We start from the raw sequence: 24,375 nt of genomic DNA, 5'->3' as shown, positions 1-24,375 counted from the left end.
GCTGAACATTATTTTTTAAAGTAAATGTAATTTTCCGCTCCCCTGCTCAACCTGGTGTCTTGCAGGAACGTTCACGGTATTCGAAGAAAATGCAAATTGTATTCTCAGCCAGCCAAGAGCACACGGATTGCTGCTGCTCTTGTGGCCTGGCACTGTGCCTTCGGTTCCCCTCAGTAAAATGACGAGGGACAGGGCGAAGTCAGACGCTCCAGCGTTTTGGAAAAACGTTCCCGGTATCCGAAGAAAATGCCCACTTGCACCGGTAACCACAGCCTTCCTTCTTCCCAAATCGCGCTCAACGTTCTTCACTCACTGAAAGTGCTCCAGAACCGCTTCATTGCTCCGGAAAAAACACAATAATGACATAGAAAGTCACGTGTAGAAAGCTGCGCGCCGCAGCTCTGGTCCGTTTCTCGGATGGGAACTAGTCGCTACCCTCCCCGAGACAAGCCGGTTTTCCCTTTCTACATCCGCCACAACCAAGATGGCCGCAGAAGAAAGACGCATTCGTCTCCATAGGCCTTGTGACCTCACCGGAAGTGGTTGCTATCCGAAGTTCCTGTCGGGATTATTCCCCCCTCAGGACAGCAACAATAACAGAAGAGGGGCACGGAGGACTGAGGTGAACTGGTCTGGGGCTGTGGTAGTTCACTATGAAGCAGTACCACTGCTACAGTGGGTGGGTAACAAGGTTAGGTTGGGTGCGTTTGGATGCAGGGCAAATGTCCCCACTGGGGTTGTCTATTCAAAGGTTGAGTCATGAGTCCAGTGGATGGGATGATTATTTTTCGCTCATTCTGCATGTTAATCTTCTGGGGCTTGGATTTCCCCTCAGCCCCTGATTATGTCTGTTGAAGAAAAGCTTAAAGGAAGCTTCAGCCCTGACAGGTTAGCAGAACGTATTATATCCGTTTAAAGAGTTGTTTGTTTGGTGACAGGGAATGAGGTTTGAGGGGAGTGATCTGTCAAAAAAATTGTATGTAGAGGTGCCGGGCAGAAAATAGAAACGGAGGTCAGGGAGTGGATGAGGAAGGGACGAAAGTGTCGTGGAACGAATGGTTGTCGGGGAATGTGTCAAGAAAGTTTGCTTATGGCTCTGTCATGGTTAACTGTGAAAAGGGAGGTTTTAGGTGAGAACATTGAAGATCTGGAGGGGCTTTAAATAGTACTTGATCGAGCAGAACCAGAACAGGTTCAAGTGGAAGAGAGAAAGTAGTGTGAGAGCAAGAGGAGAAGAGGTTCCTAGAAAATATATGTTTGGGAGCAGAATAGTGTAAGATATCAGGCAGGAAGTGCATGCATTACAATGTTGAAATGCAACTCGGGGATTATGCTATAGGCTTTTTACATTCTCTTACGTTGTGTGTGTGTGCAATGGGAAATCTCTGCCCCGCCTATTTTGAAGCTGTATGAAGCCCACGTTCTCCTCCTATAGCAGAGGCAACCTCTCTGGAAATGAGAAGCAGAATAACCCTCAGATATTTAGTGACATGCTTCGCAGTCTTTGTAGCCTCTGTCCACCGCGAATGATAACCTTTAAGAAAATATTTTACGTGGATATTCTAGGTTTTGGTAATGGGCTTTGCTCAGTAAGGCAGATGTAGCATTCCTATTATGACTGCAATCTATACAGGAAGTGATTTATTAGAAGTGAATATTGTAAAATTTGGAAAAGGACCCAGTTTATTAGCAACACAGTGTATTTCTCCAAATTCCAGGCTGCTCCCCATCTCAAAGGATGCCTATAGCTATCATTCTACTTGTAACCATACAAAAACACAGCATCACACCCCCTTCAACATTTTCGTTTTTCTCTGGTTGCACTGTTGTTTCCATTGGCTAGGGTTGCTGAAGCATATGCACATCTGACAATGGCAATTTGTCTACAGAAAGATAGATATGCAGTTAGTGTTAATTAGAGAGGTTTACATAAACCAGGGACCCTGAAACCCATGGATCTCTAGATGTTTTGGACTGAAAATCTCATTAACTATGCTGGCTAGGTTTGATGGGAGTTGTAGTCCATAATAACTGGCGAGTCGAAGTTTTCTGACCCCTGCTGTATGAGTTAGTAGCCTTTTTTTCTCTCCCAAGAGTGGACTTCTCCTCATACGATCATGTTTTTAAAGTGATCAATAAAGGTGTCAGGCTTGCCATCTTTCTTTAGCTGTTGGCTGGTGGAGTCCACTGACATACACTATGTCGTCTTAAATTCTTGATGCTGTCCAACTTGGTAAACTTGTATACAAGCCTAAAGTCCTCATTTCCCCAGCACATTTTCTGTGCAGCCCTTGTTAGAAATTGGTCTGAGTTGCACACGTTTTGAAGCATCAAAAAACAATTAACAAGTGTGAGGCCATATATATAAGTACTTTGTGGATTTAAAGCAGACAGTGACATGCCGACTGAAAACATGCTGTAGATTCACAAAGACCTTACCTAATGTCCCAACACCTGTTATTACAACGATTCTCAACATATGCAAGTTATATTATGGACACTAGTATTGCATAAAGACTTTAAGTTTTAATCTTTGTGATGTATTTACAAGTTGTATTGTATACAGCATGTTCTGATATGGACAAATCATCTCAAAATGAACAATAAATTCACAAAGACTACTTAAAACATGCCCTTACACCCAGTAAATGTATTACAAAGACTGAAAAGATGTGCAAGTTAATCTAACGCCACAATTACATATTTGACATGGTAAAAAAAGTTAAAATCCATCAAGGGTGGCCGAAAGTCGCTTTTCTAGGAATTGTGCAGTGTAATCGTCACTCGAGTCTGCTAATAAAGATGATTCCATTAGCGCCCAACCTCAAAGCGGTCACATTTTGCTAACACCAGTCACATTGGTGACGACTTAAGTCAGTCTAGAGCCCGAAATGCTGTGTCTGGTTTTGGCTTGCTGGTGGGTTCTGACGTGACTGTGGAGGAGGAGGATGATGATGATGGGGTGATATTTATTAGTTTGTTAGCATAGATCAGTTCCACTAAATGCTTGATGTTTCAAGGGGCTTCTCTTTGGAAGTCATTTTATACTTGCCCAATCACCAGTGTAGTCTGCAAGTGAGCATGCTTACGTAGGCTGAATAACATCTGTTTTACTTTGTTCTGGAAAGCCTGTGTTTTATTAAATCTGCTAGGATTCTTGAGCAACATAATCGGTTTTGATATCGTTTTCTAAAAGTGACCTGGTTAGGAGCGTTGGTGTGAATATTTGATTGCAGCATAACATTGACTAAGTGAATTTCCTAGTCCACTATTGTTGTTGCCTGGTGTTCTTTGTCTGCAGCTGGTCTCTCATGGTCTTCTTAAAAAAAGTGAAAAATATTTCATATTTTGTTCTATTTCGTTGCATTTTGAATTGTGCAACAACTTATGTATTTATTTATTAAACTACGTAGCTTTATTGTTTACATTATGCATGTTGGATCATTTTATATAGCACCACACACAGGAAACTATTTCAGACACCTAATATGGTGTGAGTAAGCTATTCATATTGTTTAAAGACTCGGGGCTCAAGATGAGACATTTTTGCAGCCGTAAAACATATGTTTATGTCAAGGAAGATGGCATGTGATAAATGCAGATGTAGGACAAATTTGATCATGTGGCTTTACATTCTCGCTTTTGCAGTGTCTGGCCACCAAGGCAACTTCCTTTTTAAGTGAGGTTATACTTTCCCTTACAGGTTATTGGTGCTGAAGGGGAAATGCATTTAGTCCTCTAAACTGGTGAAAGAGAGGGGGTATTTGATGCGTTGGTGGATCTTTTAATTTATTTCTGAAATGAGTATAGGGCTACGTTTAGGGGTATGGGTTGATGAAATAGCGTCTTTCGCTTTCAAGATGAACTTTACCTATCTCAAATGTTTTTTGGTGGAGGTCTGATCTTGGGAGGCTGGTTTTCCCCATCCTTACGGTTCTTCACTGCTGCTTTTGACACTGAATTGTCAGGGTTGCTTAGTGGTTAATGTAAGTAGTTGCAATAAAGCGCTTTTCTACACTCCCTTAAATCTTCTCTTGAAGCTACAGAAATATGCATTCACTCCAATGTCGAGATGTACGTTTCTTTGCTTCCCTGTCTGTTTGATTCCGGTCTCAAACCTCCCGGTCCATTTGTACTGCATCCCTAACATGAGAGGCCATATTGCTGCTGTAGAGGAATCCTGCTCAGGCTTTTACTCTACAACAGTGTATCTGTATTTATGTATTTGGTTGGTTGGTCTGAAACATCTACCAGAAGTGTTGTATAGAGAGCAAAATACAGACTGCTTAGGGTTCCATGTGTTAATAACCCCGCAGAAATATTGCGATACAAAAATATTGCAATATTTTTGCAGAAATATTGACCCATGGACCCTCCGGGGAACACACCCACAGCCCCTGCATTATTTTAAAATGTGCAGGGGACACCCCCGCTCCCACAAAATATTCCCCTCAAAAATATCGCCTATGGCGAGACAAACGGCCATATGTATGGCGATATCTTTGGTGGCGATATTTTGTAGGGATACCCTGCATAGGCAGTCCTTTGCCCAGGTGCTTGTACAGAGTTTCACTGAATATATTGCATGCAGGTGGGCTGGGTAGTGATGAGAAATTAGTTGATGCATAAGAAAGGGTACATTTTGGGACAGCGAAACATGGATACTTTTGGGCGATGGGCCAATTGTTAAATAAAACTATATACAGTTGTTGAATCAAGGTGGGGATAGTTTGGTGGGTTAGAGGATGGCCCTACTGATTGAATTGCTACGATGACCGGGGAGATTCTCTTCCGGTCGTAAGAGGAGAGTAAAGAACAGATGCAGAAAGTGGTGGAAAGGCGATGGGGGGGCAAAGATGTTTAAAGAGTTGATAGCCAGAGAGGGAGAGTATAGGGCGATTCTTTCAGCTAAGCCACAGGTAGAATTGAAGACAAAAAGTAGAAACTTGGAAAGGGAGTGATTTGCATAGAGAACCAGCCAGTGTGGTGCCAGTATACCCATGTGGAAACTGATCAAGCTAGGTTGTAGACGGTGCATGTGGCAACGTTGAGTGCTTGATTTGAGGGGGGCAAAGCAGAGACACAGCCTACACTGCAGTAGTTATTCTACTGCGGATATTAGTTATGGCAGAGTACTTGATTAGGTGTGGGCGCATCTTCCTGGTATTTAATAGGTCGATCCTGGTTAGAGTGGCAGGGATTAACTGGTTTAATTGAAGTTTGCGAACATGGAGATCCAAATTTAGCAAGCCCTTGGTGTTTTGTCGAGGAAGTCTGAAAGAAAGCAGATTTGGGATGGGAGAATGGAGTTGGCATTAGAGGCTTGGAGAAATATGGCTTCTGTTTTGGAGGAGTTTAGCATGACTCAGTGAAGTGCCATTCCGTTTTAAATGGCAGGGACACAGCTGTAGATGAATTGGAAAAACATATATCTGGCCTTTTATTATATTGTTAGATGTGGTAAGATGTCCTGTGATTGAGTATATCACTGATTGCATTAAGACCGTCCTGAGGAAAGTGGGCAGAAGAGATTGCGTCCCACTGAAAATGGTCGCCATAGGTAGGGAGGGCAGTTGACTAATTGCCACGGGATACTTTTCGCTTAATCTTTAGGGGTTAAGTTAATATACCTGCCGAGTAGATTACGTTGGTCTTTTTAGTTTTCCATTTGTTTGGCTTTTAAAGCGTGCGAACCCAGACTTTCAGCCAGTAAAGTTTTGTTGCTCAAGATGGATCTCTGGGTCCCACATGCAGTTTTTAGTTTGAAATGTGGGCATGAGGCTGATATGAGGCAAAGTGATGTTGGACACCTGTTGACTAGATAGCACCCCTCGCCCTGCTAATACACGGTGCTGGCAGACTTTACTTTACCTATCCACTTTTAGATAGGCGCACACCTCCGCCCACTAGGGAAATGGAGCATAGGCAAGGCCAGATAGCATCTGTTTTCCGTCCTCCTCTTTCTCACCCCCCAGTGTCCTGATTAAGTTGCGAACCATGACCTTTCTCTGGAATGATTGAATGCGAGGTTGCACATATTCAGCAGAAACTGTATATTATTATTATTATTATTTTTTTTTTTGGCCCAAACTTTGAGTTGGAGCGCACCCGTAGCATCTCCTGTTTGACCCTCTCTTGAGTGTTGTTAGGCACTCAGACATGACTCCTTTTTAATTTTTAGGAGCCAGTTGCTGAATTTGCCGCACTATTGTGGTTTATGGGAAATCTGACTACCATATTATGGGATCGAAATTGGCAGGAGCTGGGAGCTATTTAGCTCCTGGTTATAACTAAAGAGAACCTGGTTACTTTGAAACCAATAGCAACCAGGAGCTATTTTAGACCCCCAGGCAAGCTACGTGATAACTGTGCATCTTTGGGAATGTGTACAATGGAGAATATAGTGCACGTCTAAGGGATATTTAATGCCTAATGGATACTATATAATGGACAAGAAGTTATTTTGCATCTTGTGTACAAATTAGATGTGCTGCATGCTATGCAGTGGCTCCCCGTTCCCGATCTGTAGTAACTATTGATGACGGATACCCAGAAACTGCTTTTGGCTCCTGCTGAACATTTCCTAATTTCGATCCCTGCATATTGACCAATTCTACTGATTTTGTTGAAGACTGCGACGTTCAACAATGATTGATATTTGGTGACATTTGTAGCTTTCTACTACCTAAAATGCACTTTCTCCCTAATGAATAAGACCAGTTACATAATACCCTGCATGTCGGAGACTAACCGCCACATTAAAGGCGGTCTTAATGACCACACGGGTTTGTGACTGGCTTAACGGCGGAGAATAGTGCTGTACCAAATGCAAAGCTCTGGAGAAGAACATGGGGTCACTGGGCTTTAGTGCAAGACACACTACTACCCCATAGCACCTGACCGGCTTACTATTTGACAGCAATATTGCCACGGCTCTAGTGTCTGGGTGAATAGATGTATAAATGTTTATTATCTTTGTGTGTATGATAAATATTAGATTCCATCAATATCTTCTGTGCGCCGTTTCTTTTATGAACTTCACAAGTGTTCACTAATGCAAAATGTATTTTATACCCATAAATGGAAACGCAAATATAATGTTCTCACTCTCTTGTTTTGCATCTATGTATATTCTGTTGTACAGGTGGCATATGAGCATTAAATGTAAAGGTGGCACAATATACAATTCCTAATTTATATATATATATGTATGTTTGTATGTTCGGGTTGACTTCAGCCCCAATAACAGTTGGTGGGCTGAAATTTTGTTTGGCCCGAGGTTGGCGTACCAGTCTGTAGTGTCATCTGACCAATCCCACTGATTCGCCCTGCACTGGGTGGGGTCTGGCTTTGTGCTATCGGGATAGGCGATTTTGGGAGATTCACGATTTTGTGACTTTTCGGAAAATAGGAAAGTAGGACACAAGGTTGGCATACCAGTCTGGGGTGTACTGGTGATAGTGAAATTTGTCAAACCCCACCCATTCGCCCTGCACAGAGGTGGAGCGAAGTCCGGCGCTGTGCTATTAGTATAGGTGATTTAGTGAGATTGCAGATTTTTCTTTCTTTCAATAATATGAAGTTATGACAGAATAAAACCTACACAAGGCTATAGCAGACCCCCACATGCATGTCAGCTACAGACCCGGGCAACGGCGGGTGGTACTGCTACCATTGGAAATAAAGTAGTTGAGAAGATACTGTGAGACAGGCATGGTATCAAGAGAGACGCAGACCCGAAAATAACAGTTTGAAAACCTTTATCATCAAACTTTGTGGGGTTGGTGTAATGCCTGTCTGGCCCTAACTCTAAGGGGGTTGTTCCCTCAACTGCTGTTCTTAAGGGCCGTTGATTTCTGTTAGACCAAAACCAAAGTTTGCTTGTGTCCAAACCTATGCTTGCCCTCGCTCTTAAACCAAATGTAATGGGGGCGGGGGTGTCTTATTAAAGGAAAAATGGTCATCCAAAAGGAAATGTAAACCACAGGTGGTTTAAGGAAGTCTTACCAATAGGTGTAGTTCTACCAGTTCAAAATAGTTAAACTCAAAAAGGATGCCCTTGGAACCTTCCACGTAGGGGTCTTGCAACAGGTCAATAGAGTTCACAATGTCTCTAGATCTCTTGGGTTTCCTTTGCCCAAGCTTCGGTCCTTCCAGTTCCAAACAAACAAAACGTTCCTGTTAGGCCTCTCAGGGTTCCCTTCCCCAAGTCTAGGCCTCTCTTTACGAAGTTCTGCAATGTCTTTAGTGGGCCTGCTAGGGTTCCCTTCCCCTAGCATAGGCCCCTCTGGTCTCAAACAAACAAAATGTTCCTCTTTTCGGGGTGTACCTTTCACTGTACAGTTCTTTCATGGGGGTAGTATCAGAGACTTTCGAGTCCACCGGGTTCTTTGCTCCTCCCAGGCGCTAACCCCTCTCCTTATTATCTGGCACCTTTTTCTCTTCTGTCCCTCTTTCACTCTGTCCTTTTCCAGCTGAAAGTGCTTCCTGCAGACCTTCTTTTCCTGTTGTGTACACTTGCATCTTCTTTTCACCTTCCTGTGCCCCTTGCATACTTCTCTTTACTTTTCACATTGCTCTGTTGCACCTTAGTGCCTCTTGCACACTCTGTATTTCTTTCAGGTTGCTTGCACCCTCGCTTGACTGTTTGTTTTCCTTCTCACTGTCTCTTTGCTCTCTCTCTCGGTTTTGGGTCGCTTGCACCCTTCTTTTAATCTTTTTATTTTTTTCGGTCACACGCACCCACTCTTTGCTTTTTTCGCACCGCCAGCGCACTTGCTCTGTCTTTCTTTACTCCTGTGCCGCTAGCGCACCTTTTCTGTCATTTCGCTTTGCTTTCGTTCACCACTTTTGCTTGCTTCGTTTTTACCTTTCTCACTTCATTTTGCTTTCTTTCCCCGCTTTCTAGCTTCCCCTTTCACTCATCGGGCTCCTCTTTCCACAACGCTACTGCTCCCGCTCCAGCCACCCGCACGCTACTGAGTTTCTTCTGTCTCACGAAATGCTGCATGCAACAATTCTGTCCATCTCCGCTGGGAACCACCTTCAGACCATACCACTGGTATATAAGGTGCTATATAAATGCAAAATAACATAACCACACGCAAATGGCTATTGTTCGGCGTGGCCGAGTCATGTGGGTGAGGACTGCAAAACTGAGCTTTTGGGTCTTTCATTGGTGTCGATTTATTCTGTTATTTTGCAGGTGACTCCCTGCCCTGGGAACCAGGAATGTTCCTCCTGCCCTTGTCCTTGGCTGCGAGCAATCGCCCTGTGCTCCGTGCTGCAGAATCTGCATCTCTTCATTCCTTATTCTGAGGCATGTGACTTCATGTGAATTCACTAGTCATTCTATTGTTTTCCTACATATATATTGTAGTATTCTCCTTTGGGGTTACTAGTATTGGGCTCTTTAGGTTCCTTATACGTCCCTGAAGTTCCATATGGTTAGTTGCAGTGAAGCGGTTGCAAGCGTGCTCTGTGTGACTTTTTGCGTTCTTGCATTTCTGCGTTTGGCTAGTGAAAAGAAAAAGGCTTCTGACGGTATGTACATGTATCTGGCCTCTATCTACAGAACTGTGTATGCATGTTCTTTGTGTGTACACATGCGTGTCTGTGTAACTTCATGCAGGGATGTGAGTTTACTTTGTGACTAACGTTACTATATCGTGGTCTCACTAATGACATCAGCACGGCTGGATATTTATCATTATTCAACCCGGTCCAGTGATGTGGCACCTATATCCGTGAAGACATCAGCTGGATAGGGTTTGAACGGTTGCCTAAGAGTATCTGCTCACATACTTGGAATGCACCGGTCCACCTGGGGGTTGGCCAAACCGTGACTGACATCTGTCATTTCTTATCCTTCGGGCAGTCAAACCTTTGCACAAACTGTCAATACAACTAAACCTGATGGTGCAATCCAGATATACACACATGCTCAATTATGTCAGATGGTAACAGCCCACTCTTAGAAAATCGACCAACTGCTATTTTTCAATCAACCCACTTCAGGAGAAATGGCAGTGGACGCTTTCAACAAGGATGTCATTCCCAATGGAGGGAGTAATGATCAACCATATAGCCCCTCAGCTTTAATAGCAGTGATTGAAGAGGGAAAAAAAGTTAAACGAGAATCCAGTTGATTGTGATTCTACCAGTGACACTTCACTCAAGAACCCACATGTCAAACACTTTGCCTCTTGAAAAGAAAAACGGTCCTATTTACGGGCACTTAAAAGACTCCAACTACGCAAGGTTGGCCAAATTGAGTCAAATAAAAAGACATCAACATTAGCCAATACCAAAAAAGAGATAAAAAAAATAAATAAGAGTGAAAAAAGGGAAGTAAAGAAAAATGATTAATGCGATTAATTCGCAGGAAACATTGGTTCTGGGAATCGATGTAGAGGAACTCTCGATGGAAAGCAGAGTAGCCCTCCAGTTAAACATAAAGGGATGCACTAAGCCCACTACCACCCCTATTCCAGCGCAAGGTGTGGTAATGGGCAATACCCCCTTGAAGGACAGGGCCAAACTAATTCTTGCAAAGCAAATTGAATTTGCCTCTTCACTGACGGCTCCCCAACAAACCCTACTATCCACTTATTATAAACCCATTCCCAACAAAAAAACAAATATGGGGAAAGTTATGGTGGAGATTGGGGGTACAAGAAGTCGCCCACCGAATAGCTATGAAAAACAAATATCTACCGGTGGTGATTCGCAGGGAATTGATGAGCTAAAGAGTGGCCTAATGGAACAAAAAATTATCGTGTCAACACTTCATGCTGACACTATTGGCATCGAAAAATGTTACTCTGCGGGTGATTTCCATTCTGACCCGTCTATTAGAGCGTCACATGAGAAACCTACGGGTCACACCGAGGAGACTGATTTGCCTGGTGACCATGGACCTTAAAAAAAAAAAAAGACACAAGATAGTAACGCCATACAGGAAGAGGAGTTCTCTCAATCTGCACCACGGGTGTCTTGCATAATGGGATGGTTTAGCTCCCCCAAGATGAACTCCGAAAAGAGCTTAAATCGTTCATTTATGCTTCAAGCCTTCCAAAAAATTCCAGTGCTTAAAACGCTCTCGTCCAGAGATATCGAATGGGTTACTCTCCCACCCATTAATAACTATAGGATGGTGTTTCAAGTTCAATCCACAATAATCGCTGAATTATTGTGGATGCATAGAAAGGAACTTAACGTGATAGGGCTTGCTCCGCACTTTCTACAATCTATTGAGGAAACAATAGTATTTAATGAGAAGCCTGTGATCATCCACACATCTCACCTAAATCCCACTTCAGAACACCAATCGGGACAATTGCCGGATGCAGCGGAAATCGCTCAACTAGCGGCCATCTCTGCAAATAGCAAAGATTGGTCCTGGTTGTTGGCAATTATGGCCGCTTCGAAGGAAGTGAAAAATCCAACAACTACATAGCAGTAACTACCTCACTTAGGCTGATGTCCTGGAATTCGTGAGGGATTCATAATCTATTAATCTGGGCAAGCTTAACTAACCCCAGGAAAAGGTGGACATAATTCTTTGTCAGGAAACGATGAGTCCCTTATCATTCCAGGTAAAAGGTTTTGGTGCTACCCACATGGAGGCAACCCATGGATTTCAAGGAAGGCCTCCGGGGGGAATTGCAATTTTTCTTAATAATGATCTATGTTATGTGCTACTCAAAACTTTTAAAGAACACTCCTTCTTGGTGATTGTGATTGAAATGGGGACAAAGGTAAAGGAATGTTTTTTTGGTGATCTCATTGTACCACAATCCCAGCAATGTGACTAGTCCAAACATTTTAAAGAAACTGATGATGTTTGAGGAGGTATACCTGTAATGACTGCATTGTAATGTAATTGTGGGGGGCCACTTTAATGCAGATTGTATGAGGCATTTACATCCTAAGGCACTGACATATAATGCCCCAAAAATACCCCAGCTAGCAGGCGTGGGGAGCTATGGTACTAACAAACTGGGATATCTTTATGGTGGCCTATAGGAACAAACAAGCAGCATTTACCTGGGGTCGCAACCTTATGAAATCTTCTATTGATTACTTTGCTGTTTCTGCAGGTGTGAGTGGCAATTGTAACGATGTGGACATTTTAGACCCGAGTTACAGTGACCACAAGATCTTGTATTTAACGATAGATCTTGAAACTTCAAAACTGGGGAACGACCCTCTGCAAGCTTTAGTGGTGAATGATCGGCCTGTGGCATCAATAAGGTGGAGCATATATACTTGTGACACAAAGAACTCCTTGATTTGTGACGACATGGAAAGTTATTTATCAACGCAAAATTCAATTAATGACTCCCACCTATGACTAGAACTGTATCTCTACTCTATTACGGGAGCAATCAAAAAACTTATCATAAAGCAAAAAATGAAAACTGAAAGAAATAATGACTCTGCTATTGTTAGAGAAATTCAGGGGGCAAAAAGAAATGTGGAGATTAAATATTTGAAAACTCTGCATTTAAGCAATGATGAATTCAAAGTTATTAAAAGACAGTTTTGCAATCAATACAGAAATAGGTGTAAAAATGAGAGTGCACCACTACCATGTCGTCAACCAGTCGGTAATGTTGAGTTTGTGCCGCAATGATAGGCGCTCCACCTGGCCATTTTGCGTGATGATAAAACAAAAACTAATTGGCTACAAACGTCCAAAATCTCTGAAGAGGAATGGATACAATTGTATAAATTAAAATTTTATTTGCCAGAAAGATTTGTCAATACAAATGCGAATGCTCTTCCCTGCACCTTGGGATTCAGGAAATGCTGGACTTTGGTAGAAATTACATCAGCAATTAGTAAATTGAATAATTCAAAAGCTCCTGGGCCCGACTGCATTCCACCTTGCGCGATTAAAACACATCCTGCCCTATGGGCAAAAATAATGGACTCCCAATCCAAGAAATAATTGGAACTCAGGCAATTCTACAATCATGGCTTAAAGCTATAATTGTACCCATACACAAGAAAGGAAACACAACAGATCCATTAAACTTCAGACTGATTGCCCTCATTGATGCAGGGGCAAAAGTGTTTGCAATACTACTTTTACAAGAGCTTCAAACGCACGTATGTGAATTCAAAGTATTTCCCCATTTTCAAATTGGTTTTCGGGCCCATGTGGGCACGGCCTGAAATGCATCCATTCTGGCACACTTACTAGCGAAGATCAAAACACCTAACACAGGACCGCTGTATATGGCCTTGGTTGATTTATCAGCCGATTTTGATTGCGTGGTAAGGTCAATGCTCTGGGGAAAAAATGTTGCAGAAGGGATTTCCCTCGCACCTAATAACCTTAGAAGTCAAACTTCATCTTGGCACCTCATACTTAGTGAGGATCAATACCACGGGCGCAGCTACTCAGCCGATACTGACAGAGGTTGGGGTTAAACAGGGTTGTAATTTGGCAGCGACCCTCTTTAACCTCTACCTATGTGACATTGACAAAATTTGAATGAAGGAGATCTCGTATCCGGCAAGGCTTGGCCATTTATAAATTCAATTGCTGGCCTTTGCCGACAACATCCTAATATTCAACAGAACTCCCTATGGCCTACAACTGAAACTGAATATATTTGCAGACAATCTATACAGACACAACCTGCAATGCAATGCACACAAATCAAAAATGTTTATATTCAAAAACTTGAAAAGGAAAGCAAAATCCATGGAATGGACAATAGACAGCATGCCAATTCCCTGTCACTAAAATATCTTGGTTATGATATAACCGACACCAATTCCAAAATAGGATGGAAGGAGGGACTGAACGCCAAGATTCTAACTCTGGGGTCGCCAATGAAGAGGATTTATCAAAGATTTTGTAAATTCTCGCTGAGTACTCTAATTGAGTTCTATATGCTTAAAGTAGAACCATCAATACTGTATGGGTTGGATATGTGTTCATTGAACATACATGGTATCCTTGATCAGATTCAGGGTAAAATGTGGAAGAGCACGTTATGTATTCCACAATCTCTTCCAAATTGTGTACTGCAGCAGGAATTAATAAAACATTTTTATTGTATTTTGTAACATAAGCAAGACAGCCACCAAACCGGGGGCCGATAACAACAAAACGAAGAAAAAGGGGACAAAGAAAAATAAAAGCACTCCAGGACAGCACCATCAATCACAAGTCCGCATAGCATTATTAATGTCTCTAATCGCCCTGGGTCGTGTTCTCCCCGTCCCACCCTCCATCTGTTCATGCAGAGATCACCACTGTCCCTGGATGTCAAGGCCCAGTTTCTTCCCATTTCCCCCATATTTTAAATGCTTTGTTCGGGCATCCTCTTGCGCCATAGACCCGGTGCTCCATCCATGCCGAGTATACATTGTTCCAGTGTCGGGGTGGGGGGGTGGGATCAGGACTGCAGCAGGAATTAGGTCTAACTGCTTTATCTGCAAGGTATCAATGGCGCAACTGTCCAATTTGTCAAGAACGTTGTATCCCCAGGATAACTCACTTTATGAGGCCTTTAGAATAATGATCTCTGAGTCCAATCCCCCATCTATAATGAACTTTTATAAAGTAATGAATAACTTACTCCAGGAAATGGCCTTAAGCCCTGAAGATCTAGAATTCAGGCCCCTTCATGTAAAAAAAACGCCTCTTTGCGCTAGATTGGACAAAAACGATAAATGCAATGAATTCCAAGTCACAGTATCAAGAGGCATCCCTCTTTGCTACCGCAAGAATTCCACATAAAATGTATTTATTGCAATTCCATTGCTGTATGCTAATAGACCTATAAATGAGGTTTAAGTTAAATCAGCTACATACCCTGGAGATTACTTCAAGGTGGGATAAAGGAACAGGGATCTTTACAGAGCCATCGTGTCGGTTTTGCAATGAGCAGTCACAAATTGAGTCACTGAAACATCTGATTATTTATTGTAACTATTTTGAACCAGCACGGTGCGATCTCATAGGAGTGACAAAAATGGGGACCTCATTAAGCGCCAGGGAATGGTGCTGGATTAACATGATGTGGGTAACATATGTAAAAACCATAGTGACACTAACCAAATTTCTATCAATGTTGGTGGACGAATTAGAAAAAAGAAATGCAATAAACTGAGTATAACATCAGTAACTCAAGAATTTCAGTATTACATGTTTAAAATGATTAGTTGAAAAATGTCATTGTGGCAAATTGGCTTGGAATTGGAAGATATCGATTCTCTTTTGTTTTTAAGCATTAATTGGAAATTGTATAATCGAAATCTGCATAATATTTCATTTGAAAGTTATATTTCCAATATTTTTTGACTGTGAGAAACGATAATTGAAAGTGTTCATATGTTGTAAAAGTTTGTTAATCAAACTAATAAACAACCTTTTTATAATAAAAAAAAAGAGGCCGCTGCTCGACAGGGCTTGATGTCACTGATGCAGTTCCAGGCCTTCTTGCCTTGTATCTTCACCACTTTATCTGTTAGTTCCTCAACAATGTGCTGGCACGTAAATCTTGGCTTGAACCATGTTCGGGTGAAGTTCCTCAGAGGGACAGTCTCTCCAGGATAAAGTTGGGGAGCCTTTAATATTTCCTCGTTTGTGTCTGAGTTGGTGCTTTCTTCTTTACCTTTTGGGCTTCTCCCGTTGTCACTTCAGTTGGTGGCAAGAGGCACTAGCTACCAGGGAAGCAGTGTATTCATACATTTCTTGTCCCAATACATCAGAAATGTTTTCAGCATCAAATAATGCCTTAGTGGGAGGAGCCATGGGGAGTTTCATGCGCTGCCTGGTTACCACCTCATGTGGGGTTAAATGGTGATCGGACCCTGGTTTGTTGCACAGTGCGAATAAGGCCATTGTTAAGCAATGTAACCAACTCTTGTTCAACGTTTTCTTTATTGTAGCAATATTCTCTTTGAGCAGCCAGTTGAGGCGTTCACATATCCTGTTCGCTTGTCGGTAATATGCACAAGTGAATTTGTGTTGTATGCCTAGCAAGGTCGTGATATGATGAAACATCTCATTGGTGAGGGCTGTTGTTAGACCGCAGGACCTCGCACACGCCCCAAACCAGGAATTTTGCCACTCTAATGGCATCAGGATGAAAACGGACACTTGCTTCAATCTTCCGGGAAAATGGGCACACAACTACTATCATATAGCGGTAGCCCTGGCATACTTGGTGCATGTCCACATAATCGCATGAAGGTGTTGGAATGGTCCCATTGGGCAAGGGATCGCTCCTTTCACTACCCTTAGTCTATGGTCTGCTGTAAATTGCTTGGAAACGATACAATTAATCGTAAATTCCGCCACATGCTCCACAAGGTTGGGACATAACCAGTCTTCTCCAATATGAGCAGCAAGTTCCTCCTTCCTCCATATGGGTTGGATGGTGCTACTTCATTCGCCTTAAGTTGAAGAAAAAATGCTCCACACTCGAAGAACTGTGCCACAGCGTATATTTGTGGAAACTGAAATGTATTGATTATAATGCCCTTTTGGATAACGCGTGTTTCGACACACCAGTGTCTTTTTCAAATCAGGGCTGGTGATAAAAACTAGTAAATGTGTAGCCGAATTCACAGTGAAAAACATATCAGAGATCATAATGCATAATCAAACGCATGTAGAAGTAAACCATAAAAACAAAAGATTAAATTACCTTCAAAATAGTCACAGAGAGAAAGGGAGGGGTGAAGGGGCAGGAGGTTCAAGGTAAGAAAATAGAAAGCAAAAAGGTAAAAAAACAACAACAAAATATTAGTACATACTCTTCGGTCATTGTCTAGTAGTGTTTAGGCAAACACATCAATCTTACTTAAGCTAATAGATATAGAAGTTTGCCCATGGAGGCCTTACCTATATTCCAAATCAAGTCTTCAATTCAGTAGAACAGAAAGTCATAGGTTAAATCCCTCTGTTTTGATTCATGCCAAAATATCACATTTTGGACAGTAAATACGTGTGACTCGTCATTTAAAACGTCCAATATTGTCAGTCTCCTACATTGCATATTGTTGAAACTATATGTCTAAGTGAAAAAACCTACAATAGTGAATTACGCGAAATTAAAATAACCTCAATTATACAAATTAATAATTATTTGTAAGAAAGTGTTCATGTAAATACTGGTTAAAATCCTAGCATGATAGAATACTAAATACAATAAACAGCGTTTGACTGGAACGCGGCAAAACAATTCAAATAATGTACTCCTAGACCAAATAATGCTAAGTCCAAAGACGCCGTGGTTACATGTATAAAGTATGCGCTTACTCTGGCCCAAGCACGGCCAGCCCATTGCTCGAGTTGCAGCCGTGCGACAAAATGCGCCAACAAAAAAGCGCTGAAAGCACAAAAGAATGCGGCAGCTTACCTCCGGCTTGTACTCAACCTCCTTTCGTCTGGGTCGGTCGGCAAAGCGGTTTCTCCCAGGTTTACAAGGGTTGTCTAGGCAACCCTAGTCCTACTACTATTTCCATTAGGTCCTATTTGGAGAGTAGGCAAAATAAAGAGCGCCATATTATGAGTTCAAGTTAAAGAAAAGGGAATACGAATCGTCGAAATAGACAAAGGGTCCACATGGGGCTGTAGTTTTAGCATGCTAGAACGGCAGTGCTAAAAATGAAGTTTTATAAAAAAGTTAAACCTAAAATCTACAGATGATCAATAAAGTCAAGTGAAATACTATGGACGGTTGTTATCGTGCAGAGTGGTCGGAAAAGGCAAAAAAGAATATGCCAATAAATCTCAGTATATTGTCAGATAGCAGAAAAAAGCTGCAGTAGTAGATGAAGTGACACAGTGACAAAGATGATGGGGGGCACGGCTGAACAAAATACCATTCACGCTAAGCATGTGTTTACATCCCCGAGATTACATGAAAAAAAGTCATATAAACAAATTTACTGTAAAGCCAAAAAGTTCCAAATACTTCAGTATTGTAAATGCTAGTCGAGAACAAAGAGTAACATCTAGTATTGTAGTACAGATATCAGCAGGAACACATGAATACATTTTAGAAAAGTTATGTGTTATTTCCCCCTCAGAGGAAGTACGCCATTTCATGGTCTTGGTTCAGGCCAAATTCTGTTGCTCTAAATTTACAAATTGTGCGAGCTTCCATCTGGCGAAGGAGGATCTCTCTGTTACCGCCCCTCGCACCTAGAGAGGCTTGCCTCAATCCGATTAACCTCACATTCATTTTGTCATCCAATTGATGATTGGTTTGCCAATGTTGTGCAAGGGGTAGTGTGGAATCAGATTTACTCATAGTATAAATATGCTTGTGTATTCTACACCTGAGTTCTCTTATGGTGCTACCAATGTATACGCGTGCACATGTGCATATTATGGCATATACTATGTATTTGCTACGACAGTTAATGGTATCTTTGATCCTGAGAGTAGTTCCTCTTGAATCTGAAAAAATCTCTGTGTTATGGTGTGCTAATTTGCACATGCTACACGATCCACATTTCCGGAATCCTGTCGGTTTCTTCGGCAATCATAGTTCTTGTCTTGGTGTTGGCAAATCAGGGAGTAGGGATGGGCTGAGTATATTTTTCAAAGATTTTGCTTTTTTGAAAATTAGTTTAGGTTTTTCATCGATTATGATCTCTGAGATGATCATCCAGTTTGAGCAAATGCCAGTTCTTGTTTAGTATCTTTCTGATTTCAAAGTTATGTGAGAAAGTTGTAATAAAGCTGACTTTGTTGAATTCCTCTGATCGATTAGGAATCTTTTGTGTTAGGGTTACATCCCTACTCATGGTCTCAACTTTTGCACATGCCATGTCTGTTTCCTTTTGGAACCTCTCTGATGAAATCTGTGTTTCAATAAATCACATTCCTCATTAAAGTCATTAGTATTACCACAGTTTCTACGGGCTCTCACAAATCCACCCTTCGGTATGTTTTTTATTACTGTTCGTTGGTAACAACTAGTTACAAAAAGGGTTGAATTTGCCTCAGTTGGTTTAAGGAAAGTCTTTGTCAGTAATTTGCCGTTCATCACATAAATGGTGAGATCTAAGAAATCCAAGGTGGAGTCACTGGATGGTCCTGAAAGAAAAATCCCCTCTGTATTGTTGTTAAGACGATCTCTGAATTCAAGAAGTTCTTGGTCATCACCTTTCCAGATAAGTAAAATAATCGTCGATAAATCTCGTCCACATCACGATTTTGTCATGGGCATTTGGATCTGTGTAGACATATTTATCCTCAAACTTGCTCATGAAAAGGTTTGCAAGGACCGGTGCGTATTTGACACCCATGGCCACTCCCTGTTTCTGCTTGTAATATTTCTTGTCAAATATGAAAATATTGTTCTCCAAAGTTAATGTCAGCATTGTCACGTAATGGTAATGTGAAGCAGATTCCCCATGAAAAATGTAGTCTATAGTTTTGATAGCTGCCTCGTGTTTAATCGAGGTATATAGAGCTCGGACATCCCAAGTGGCAAGTTTGTTAGACTCACCCCATTTGATAAGCTGTAATTTCTTGATGACATCAGTAGAATCTTTACAAAAAGACCCAAGAAGAATCCGAAGCCTTGAAAAATTTGCAATTGGACCGATCGATAGTTATTAAGGAAGCTGATAAAGGGGGAAAAATAATCTTAATGGACCGTGCTGACTATATAAAAATGGCTGTGATTCATCTAACCACCCCCCTTTGACCCGATGAGAGTAAACTGGGGGGGTTGGGCAAGGCTCTGTGCCAGCTCCCCTGTTGTTTAATTTATATATAGCTGACCAAACAAATGGAGAGATATGCCAAATGCCCCGCTATTGCCAATCCTTTCACCTAAATATAGAAAGGTTGAGGGATAGGATTCACAAGAAAGAAAGAAGTGTTCACAAATAGTAAATCAGGATGTGCTAGCTGGGGTCTCCCTTCCCCACGTTTGAGCATGGTACAAGGTGGGACTCCTGAGTGCATCACTCTCTCAAGCTTTCCCAGCACGAGACGGCAGGTCAGCTTTCACGTATCGGGACCTTCGATGGTTAAGTCTCTTTTCTAGAGAAAAGTCCCTTGTCTCGGAAGGCCTGATGCCTTAACAAATGTAAACAAAAAGTTCCTTCTGTTCCGATTAGACTTGGGTGATGTTTCCTTCACCCCTGGGTCCCCCTCTGCCAGGCTCAGACCCCTCTCGAAGATCAGCCTCCCTCCGTTGGGTTATCTCTGGCTTTTCACAAACAAAACAGTTCAGCTGTTGACTTTCTCAAGTCTTAATGTCTTTTGAAACAACGCTCAGTGGACACCCCTCCGTCTGGTTCACTGGTGTCCTTATAAAAGTTCTTAGCAATATAAAGACCTTCAGTAGTTAGAACCCTCTCTCTCTCACTGACGGTCTGATATGTTCGGAATAACAGTGACTGGCACCAGAGGCCTATATCTCCCATATGCTCCCTATGTAACTGTAAAGACCGGAGGGGGGGTCTGCACTTCCGCTCTCTATATGGTAGAGGGGGGGGGGCACAGAGACCCCTGCCAAGATTCTCTATTATTGGTAGTTGGGGTCGAGCAATCAAGGCCTAGCTTCTCGGGAGGTGATGCGAGCTGGTTCTTAAGTACAGTGTAGTCCCCGAGCACCCACGAAGGAATGTCCACACACTGTATCGGTTAAAACAGTCTTTATATAACACAATCACGATAACTCACTTTGTACTCCGAAAATCAACAATGGTAAATATGTACAATTCTAAAGTGGTACCACTAACGTTATTAGACCTTCAAGTGCATACGGTCGGAATGACACACAGATCAAAATAAAGAGGAAAGCAAGATGGTTGAACAATAGGCAGAGTACTGGCCTTGATACCTAGACACAGTTCTGTGTGGCGATTCCCCCCCCCCCCCACCTGGGCAACCTGTAGAAGAAAGATACAAGCCCAGTTCATATATTGTTCACCCTTAGACTTCCCAAAGTACCTTGGTGTTGTAGCATTCCGCATCGGGGAAATCGAAATCGACAACCCTTCTTGAGTGTCCTCCCTTTCAGGCACGGGTTGTCGAACGTCCGACGGAGAACGGGTCGAGCTATGACGGTGAAGTGGCCGTGTCGTTCCTAGCGGTGCTCGTTGATGGAAGCGTAAACGTCTTGTCAGGAAGAGGCGTGCGGGGCACTTCGGTGTTGATGGTTCTGGACCGCAAAGAGTTGGAGAACTGTGGCCCACCAAGGGCGTCGAGTCGTCAGCGTCTCTGGTCTTTGGGTGGCGCGAAACCCACAGGTAGATGCTCCTCGGCGCGTCGACGGTCAGGCCTTCTCCAGCAGAATACGGCGGCGACGATGCAGACGAGAGCGTCCTTGGATCAATGAATTTCTTGGGCAATGGGAGCATGGCAGCTCCAGTCGGCGACGGCAGTCGTCGACAGTGGCGGACAACAGTCCGGGCGCTTCTCCTTGGAGTTCCGCAGCAGTCCCCGTATCGGGTTGGCAGCCTGTCGAAGGTCTGTCTACCAGGGAGCTTAGGCAAAGATTGGCTGTGCACGATGGTCCCTCGTAGCTGGGGAAGAGGGCGCCTTATCGGGTCCTCTCTTGGTCAGTTCTTGAAGCACAGCAGCATTCCGATTGTGAAGGAGAGCAACAGCAATTCTTCTCATCCAGCAGGGCTTCAGGATCAAGCTTCAGTTACTCCAGTTACTCGTCGTAGTGGACTTCAGCTTCTGAACATGATTCCCAGCAGTGAGAGCTCCCCAGATATACTGTTTATCTCCCATTCATTCCGCTGGGTCACACTCAAGCATCCAATCACGACTACAGGCATTCATGCCGGCAGGCAGCCAATCACGCACACAAGGTATTCGGGCCATTCACTTTTCTCCAGACACTCGCAGCAAGTTGTGTATTGGGACAAGTACCGAGCCATTCAACACTCCAAGCTGCATTCATACTGGTTTCGGGCAGGGCTGTCTCAATCTTTGTGTCAACCACCAGATACTAGACAGCCACAACACAAAATGCGTATTCATCACACACTCCATTGACCCAGGTCCCACCGGCATACCCACAACATACGGTCGTTGAGAAGGCTCCAGCCAGTCTGGTCGGCACTTTCCCACACTACCATATATGGAACTTCCACCCAACAGCCAGTCAGGGGAAAGGGACAGAGGCAGGGCTTCCCGGGACTTCGGGAAGATCAGGGTAACAGGTGATGGAAGGCAAGAGGCCATGGGGGCCATTTTGTCTCCATCAGGAATCTACCGATTCCAATGACGGGGCCTGGGCATCCCAAAATGGAGGATGCTCAGGGCACCAGTCATTTCAGCACGGAACTGCCACCTGCCCGTACCCTGCTCTGTGGGTCACACACAGGTGCCCAAAAACATGCACTAGGGGCACAGGGTTGTACCCCTTCCCATGGGTGCCATAAGGGTATCCCACGGGTCCGTTCACCAAACCAAAGGAGAGAGAGCTGCACCACCAGGAGTCCCACATGAACTCCTGCGCGGAAAACATGACAGAAAACACGAAAAAAAGCAGTAAAGGACAAGGATACAGAGGCTCTGTCCCTCCGATGCATTTCCAGCATCACAGTAACTGAGTGATCATCTATCTGCTCTCATGGATGTCCCTTTGACACCGTTTTCTCCTAACAACTTGAGACATGCACGACCACAAATCCCCAACGATCCCATCCAGGACCATCCAAAACTGATAGACCATGTAGTTCCTCCATTAGTCTGGTACGGAGTCTATGGTTTCTATCTAAATTATTCGAACCTCTTGCCAGGTCAAGTATCAATATAAACTCTAGGAAACTATGCCCCCAATTAAACCTACTACGCCATCTTAAATAACTCTCTTCACCCCTCAAATACCTAAGCATGAAAACTGCCACCCGAATAAACCTTATAATGTACCTCTCGAGAATGCAACAAATCACCAGATCCCATTAAAAACACTGACAGGGAATAACGTTCCACTCCTCAAAGGGGCCCTACTAAATGCCCGACCCGTAGTGGCTCACGCCAGCCACAGAGGTAGCTGACCTTATTCACGCAGAAAAGTTTGATTTCCTAGTCATCACTGAATCATGGCTTTATACTGCAGCCGGCCCCGCCCTCACACTTGCAGTCCCAGATTATTACACAGTACTCAGGGCAGGCAGATAGAACCGAGCCCCGCGGTGGAGGCATAGCTATGATAGCCAAAACCAACCTAGCTATGAGACTAGCCCCTTCACCGGATGTTAAATCTTGCACATCCTTGATTGCTAAACTACCATCTCAGAATCCCAAACCCTCTCCATTAACCTATTATATAGACTCCCAGGCCCCATTGGGTCGTTTGAGGAAGACCTAACCACCATCCTCTCCGACAACCTAAAAAATACTTCACACGTCCTCTTGCTAGGTGATTTCAACCTGGGGTTTAAAGACCAGCAAGCAGCTTTAACCGGTGGCTCTCTAACTGAACAAGGCTTCAGTCAAAAAGTGACCCTCCCACCCATAACAAAGGAAGAACTCCTGATTGGGTGTCAGACTATAATTGCAATGCCTCCATTACGTCTTTCACTCCACAATCGTGGGCAGACCACCACCTCCTACCATTCTCACTAGAAGCCATAACACTGACCACTAAAAACATCCCATCGGCCCCCTCCACACCCACCTGGAATGAATAATAAAAAAAAAAAAAGAATCACGGCTGACAAACTAATACCTCTAATACTACCAACACTTAACTCCCTACCAGTGTCCACCGACCACTCCATCCTAGTCGATGAATACAACCAAATGTCTGAAGCCTTAGACTCTATTGCCCCATTTAAACTGAGAAAGAGTAAACCCAAAATGCATCTGAATACCTGGTTTTCTCCACACCTTAATCATTGAGACTAGAAAAAAGAAACGAAGCAATATGGAGACAACTACCTTCTGACGACAATAGGTCCAAGGTTAGCAACATATCTTCCCACTGTAAGAAATAAATAATCCTTGCTAAACAAGACACCTACCACTAGAGAATCCAACAAGCCAACTGAAGCATAAAATATCTTTTCATAATCCTCAAAGAACTCGAAAACCCCATTCCTATGACAGAGAACTGTGTAAAAGACAAAAACTGGTGCACCAGCATTCAACAAGCCCTATCCAACAAAATGGTATCCCTCCAGGATAAAATCGCTAATAAAAAAGATAACATTCACAACTCAATTCAACAACCTAGCAAGCCCACGTCTGCACACAAACCCATTCATTGCTTCAGCTTCTCCAAAGCGTCTATCCCAGAGTTTGAAAAAGTCATCCTCCCCCTAAAACCATCTAACTGCCAATGTGACCCATGCCCAGCTCAAATTATCAAAGATGCTGCCAGAGATCTATCACCTTTCATCTCAAAACTAATTAAT

The 24,375-nt window shown here is 43.0% G+C and overlaps 1 protein-coding gene across 5 annotated transcripts in view; it reads left to right on the top strand.

Annotated features, from left to right (window-relative positions):
• The first annotated feature begins 533 nt into the window (after nucleotides 1–533).
• FBXO38 (F-box protein 38) overlaps nucleotides 534–24,375 on the top strand; it is a 1,054,306-nt gene continuing 1,030,464 nt past the window's right edge. For 2 of the 5 annotated variants that reach the window (XM_069651428.1, XM_069651424.1), the window contains exon 1: nucleotides 568–679. The gene's annotated coding sequence lies outside the window, so the exon portion shown is untranslated. Of the gene's footprint in view, nucleotides 680–755; nucleotides 889–9,203; nucleotides 9,320–24,375 lie in introns of those variants that run through there. The other 3 variants (XM_069651425.1, XM_069651427.1, XM_069651426.1) reach the window with 3 other exon arrangements.

Source organism: Ambystoma mexicanum, chromosome 3p, assembly GCF_040938575.1.
Source record: "Ambystoma mexicanum isolate Mex_15411 chromosome 3p, UKY_AmexF1_1, whole genome shotgun sequence".
Classification (NCBI taxonomy): Eukaryota; Metazoa; Chordata; class Amphibia; order Caudata; family Ambystomatidae; genus Ambystoma; species Ambystoma mexicanum.
Note: the sequence above shows the minus strand (reverse complement) of the source record. Positions and strands in the feature narration are given on the sequence as shown.